Raw genomic sequence first — 6,000 nt, forward strand, 5'->3', positions numbered from 1 at the left:
AAAAAATAATAAAGAAAGGAAGAGTTATAATTAGAAAGGGTTTGTATGATCAGGTTACTAAAATAGTCATAACTTTTTACGTTCTCCTCTAAAAACTTTACAATTATACTTGTTTCGAACGTCTCAAAAAGATCTACAACTTTTTAATTTATGACTTTTCTTGAATCAACTTCTAAATTAGTCAAAAATGAGTTCAAACATCGAGCAATCATTTTTGGACGAAAATCATTCATAAAAGCTAATTTCCTATGTGAGAAGGCTTCTAGATTGATCTTGAAGAATCTCCATTGTGTAATTTAGCATTGCTTAGCCTGCAAGAAATATGGTTTAGAAATAAGTTCAATATGGAAATTAAAGAATGAGAAAGTCAAAGCACAAATTGGAAACTAAAGATGAGAGCTCTCCCATGGGAAATTACTATTTTTCTCTTAACCCAAACTTTTCCTATAAAAACAAAGCAAGCACAACCTTTGGCTTTTCTATAGAAATTTTCATCCCTCTCTCTCCTCTATCTTGAAAATTGTTCCATTGTTTTGTGTGCCTTGGTGTTCATCTCTTCCACTTGGTTCTTCACAAAGTGCTTCCACATATTCAATATATTCAACATATTGGAGGCTAGTTTATGATTCTTTGGGGTTTTTTTTGCGATTAAAAGGTTAAGTCAAAGCGTATATCCAATGATTACTTACCCTAGAGACAAGGAGAGCTAGCAAAGTTGGTCTTCCAAAACCCTTTTTCATCTAGTTTAAATTAGAAGCATGATAGGATTGAATTTGTGATTTTCTTTGAAAAGCTATGAAAATGAAATTGTTTGCATGTGAAGTTTTGAGGAGATAAGGTCAGGTTTAAGTTATTTCATAATTTAAATTTTTTCTTGGAAAATCTATTTTTTAATAATAAAATCCAATTTTTGAAATTAAGAGAGTTTAAATCCACTTTACAAAGCAACTTTAATAAACCTTTGAAATTTCTTGAATTTTTCAATCTCTGAGTCTTTTGTGTATTAAAAAGTATAGAAATCTGGAATTTTCAAAAATTTTGACTTCGTTTTGACAATGATTTGACCTTTTGAACTTTACCCTTAAATAGGTAAAATTCTAAAGATCGAATTTAAAAAGATGTCAAAACAGATAAAAAAATCAATAAAAATTTAAACATAATAGACTTTCGAGGTTTTGAAACAGTACGAATGTTTTGAAGAATTTTGGATTTTATTTAAGGGGTTTAAAAATTTATTTAATCCTAGGTGTATTTTTGGAAAAAACTAATTTTTGAAAAATATATAGAGTTTCTAAAGATGAAATTTGGATGAGAAGTAACTAAGACTTGATCTAATCTCCTGTGAATGTTTCAAGATTTTTGGTTGCTGTTAGATACTTGTTTATGATTTTTTATACCAAATCAAGCATGCCATATTAAATCGGAAACAAATAGAAAATTACCATGAAAAAATCTGGAAATATTTTATTAAGAGTTACTGTAGGAATTGCATGTTTTCACAAAGGTTGGATTAATTTGGATTAGATTTACTATGTGTTTCTTTGTAAATTTGTAATCTGGACAGATATTTTTAAAATAAAAATTAATAGTTAATCATCATTACAATTCATGAAACTTTTACAGTAATTCTCTCTGGTCTAGAAAAAGCTATTGTAACATTTTCATCTTATTTTGATTAGATTTTCTATGAGTTTATGTGTAAATTTATAATCTGGACAGAAATCTTCAACATGGGAAAATTGATAGTAAATCACATTTACAATTCATGGAAATTGTACAGTAACCTTCTTCTCTTCCGTGCGAGGTCAGAGATCTACGGGTGCAACTTGGATTGGGTTGGGTTGAGCTTTTACTAAAAAATGAATTGGAATCAACCAGAACCTGACCCAATTTTAAGGTAAAAGCTCAACCCAAATTTTGAAAAATTGACCCGAGTGGCACCTGTACTGAGAGATCATGCCTCATCCACATGAGACCAAATCAATTCCCTCTAAATGATGGTAATACACGCTATAACGCCATCATTATCCCCCCGCCAGGTGGTACCTACACCAAGTCACAGCGTAAGAGCTCCACTCCATACAGAAGCCCCCACGCTCAAAGGTACGTACGTAGAGATTCTTTTTCCTCCTTCAACCTCCAAAACTTTCCCTTATCACTTAGCCTTTACCTGTGGTACCGATTTCTGTCTTGAGCATCAGAGTGGCTTCCCGAAGCCACTGCTCCGGGACCCTTACGCGTTTTCAGTGAGCATAGACCATCACAGATTGGAGCTCTACCAGCCCTTTGATCGAGGAATCAGATTTTGGCATCATCTACCCCAAAGGATGAGAAGTACTTTTGGGTTCCGAAATGAGAACCAAGAAAATAGTTAAAGTACACAACCTAAGAAACAAATTCTTATTATTTATTTAGATTTTCATTTCTTCTTACCTTTTTAATATTATAATAAAGTGATGACAGTGATAATAGTTTATTAATAAATATAGTTATTTTGATATTATAATACCCAATAAATATTTGAAAATAGAAGATTTGATAGGGTTAAGCAAATGACTTTTGCCTGAGAGAACAGCCACAAAAGCTCATTTTTAGTAGATTTTTTCTTATTTATTTAGTTCATCTTGAAAATACTACATAGAAGAAAGAGATTTGCTAGGGACTTTTGCATAAAGGCATTCTGCGGGTGGCTATTGCATGAGAGAGCAGCCATACAGGCCCACTTTTCAGCAGAATTTGTCTTAGTCATTTAATTCACGTGAGGTCACGCAGGCTCACTTTTCAGCAGATTTTGTCTTGCCCATTCAATTCATCTGAGGTCACACAGGCTCACTTTCCAGCAGATTTTGTCTTACTAATTTAATTTTTCTGAGGTGGCTGCTCTCTCATGTAACAGCCACCCGCGAAATGTCTTTCTGCGAAAGTCCCTAGCAAATACCAAGAAGAAAGTAGATTAAAAATATTGCTACAGGCTACTGATAATGGCACTACCCGTTTTGTTTCAGATTGTGAGAACCGATGGTGACGACCCAACCGATTATTGACCCAAAAGTAGACATGAACCCCTTATATGATACGATTCCACATTCGTTCCCCAAACTCATGCTGTTGGGACCTCCAATTGCCTGTTGGAAACTCAAGTAAATGATAGAACAGAGGATGTCCCAAACATTTCTTTGAAATTCTTTAGACAACCGTCATTTTATCTAGGCAGTCGAGTCTCCTTTTGCAAAATGGTCAACCACTCTTATGTTGCATTTCGATTGCCAGGATCAATAATGGAAATGGACATTATATTCCAAATTTCCCTAAAATGGAATGATAAAAAAATTAAAATAAAATTTTTAAATAAAAAAAATCTAATAAAAATTCTATTCCAATCAGGGTAGAATTACAATACAACTTGTCGGGGTGGGAAACAAATTCAACATTTTTTACCCTCTGGTTCGGCCTTGGTGTCAATTATTCCTCTCCATTGATTTTGTTCTTTTTATTTTGAACCAAACAAAGGAATTGGGCAGAATTGGAATCAGATCTCGATTCCAGCACCTGGCAATCCAAATGTACCCATGTTCAACTAGGCTTGCTGGATATTTTTTTTGAAAGTTTGGAAAAGAAAAACTTTTCCAAATTTTCTTGCATTTCTGTTGGTTGAATACACATGTAAAACAGTAACTTGAACCACTGCAGTTCATGTTTTTTATCGAAGGATATTCAATTTATAGTGATATCCATATAAATAAGTCATGATCATATCATTTCGCTCTAGAACATGGAAACGAAAATATTCTTATGAAAATATTTGTCACGGAAATGTTTTTCCTTCAATCCGAACAAGGCATAATATGGATGAAGATTTTCCAAGGAAAAATCACAGTGATAGCATGGGTTTTCTTATAAGGTTTGTCGGTGAAAAAATTTTACTTAAAAAAGTGCTTTATGGTTTATCAAACTATGGAAAATTAGTTTTCCAATGAAGAAATCGTTCAGGTAAACTTTTTCAATGTTGCGACCCGTGCCATGAAAAGAAATTGATGGATTAAAGGACGGGAGAAAGAGAGAAACATGAGGGGGCAAGAGTCAAACGCTGTGAGAAGAGGGCGAAAAAATGGAAAAAATGTATTCGAATCTTTTTTTTTCCTATTTCTCTACCCTCTCTCTCATGTTGGATAAATAAATATTCCATCACTTTTTCATCGTAGTCAAACAGGTGTTTAGGCATCTCTTCGACTCCTAAGAGCTCTCATTTGATCTCAGTACTTTCGGACCTGTTTGGTTTGCAAGAATGGGGTAGAAAGTGATGGAAAGGAAATTGTTTTCCAAGTTTCCATTCCCTTCTTCTTCTTTTTTTGGAAATAGAAGGAAAAATGTAATGGACATGCATTTCCATCTTGGAAACCGAGTGTTCTTTATTTGGCGAAAATCTTTCCATCTAAAAAGAAGGGATGCGGTTTTCCTTTCCACGCTCCAAAGAGATATTGAGCTACATCTGAACTAAAATCCCAATAGATGCAACCCAAGAGGGGTGTGAATTGGGTTTAAAATATATTTTTTTTGCTCTTTTAAAATGATTAATTAAAAATTAAAACAAGTAAACAAATCATGCACTTAGGCGCAAAGTGCAAGGTAGCTTGTTAGCACAATAGAAGATAAAATCAAATGCAAAAAGTAACGAACAAATAAGAGAAAGTAGAGAGTGCACCGGGATTTTATAGTGGTTCGGTCCTTAGATCCACACTGAGGGCTACATCCACTCCACCAATGTCTTTGGTGGCTTCGCTAACCTAATCCTCTTAAAAGTGAGGATTAAATCAATTACAATCAGAGGTTGGCTCTGCTCCTCACAACTTGCCATCAGAGATGGCTATGCGTAAGATGGTTACGCATCTTCTAGCAGTTGCCAAATACAATGATTTAAAACGAAACAAAGAACCAAAAGGCTTTCAAGACGCTACAATGGATGCGTGAAAAAAAATGTACAAATTAAGTTCCGAATACAATCCTTAATCTTGAATCAAGAGAGACTTAAATGTGTTTACTAACTCCAAATGTATTCCAATAAGGTTTGGGACTGTAGAGTGTTAGAATTGAGTTTAAAAGGTTGGGAAATCTTTATATAGGCTTAAATACAAAACTAGCCGTTTGAGGGGCAAAACTGTAATTTATGTTCATTGCCTGCAACTAACCCTTATGGCTGAAATGGCTACATTTTTTCTAGTCGACCTAACCTACAAAAAACTGGTTTTCCTATTTTCTGCCGCTGGCTTGTAAAATTCATATCTTCTTCGGACAAGATGAGGAAATCAATCTGCTAAAAATATTTACAAAATATTTGAAAAGGATTTAGATCAATTATGATAGAATTAAGGTCTGCAGTCAACTAAGCAAGTGTCAAATTGATGCTATTTCAAATTTGAGCTCACTTGGCACTTGACTTGGGTCCACTGATTTCATCTTTCATTTTTCTACTATTTCTTATTTTAACCTTCTTTGAATCATCAAAACAAGATAGAGAAGGCTAAGGGTTGAACCATTGGGTTTACAATCTCCCCATTTTTTATGATGACAACACACAAGGGATTTTCAAATAAAGCTCAACTTAATTACATGTTTACAGCTAAATGATAAGCAATACAAGGCACATAACCCAATTATAAGCAATACATCTTTAAACTTATAACCCAAGTATAAGGCACATATCTTTAAACATATAACCCAAGTTCTCTCCCCCCTTTGACATCAACAGAGAGATTCAAAAGATTTCAGGTTAAAGATATGCAAATAGAAAACTAGAAACCAATTTGATTCTCCCCCTAAGATGAACTCCCCCTATCTGGATAACAAAATCAATATAAGAGGGGTGTTCAATCAAGAAAAAAATGCCAAGGTTTTTTAAATTCCCAATTTAAAGTTGAACCCTGGGCTTTTGAAAACCATTTTTCAAAATGATTTGCAGTTTAAAGCATATGCAAATTACATGCAAAAATTCAACCACGACAA

This window comes from Tasmannia lanceolata, unplaced genomic scaffold (genome assembly GCF_043159265.1).
Source record: "Tasmannia lanceolata isolate RefF3 unplaced genomic scaffold, GAP_Taslan_0.1 ptg000034l, whole genome shotgun sequence".
In the NCBI taxonomy this organism is placed as follows: domain Eukaryota; kingdom Viridiplantae; phylum Streptophyta; class Magnoliopsida; order Canellales; family Winteraceae; genus Tasmannia; species Tasmannia lanceolata.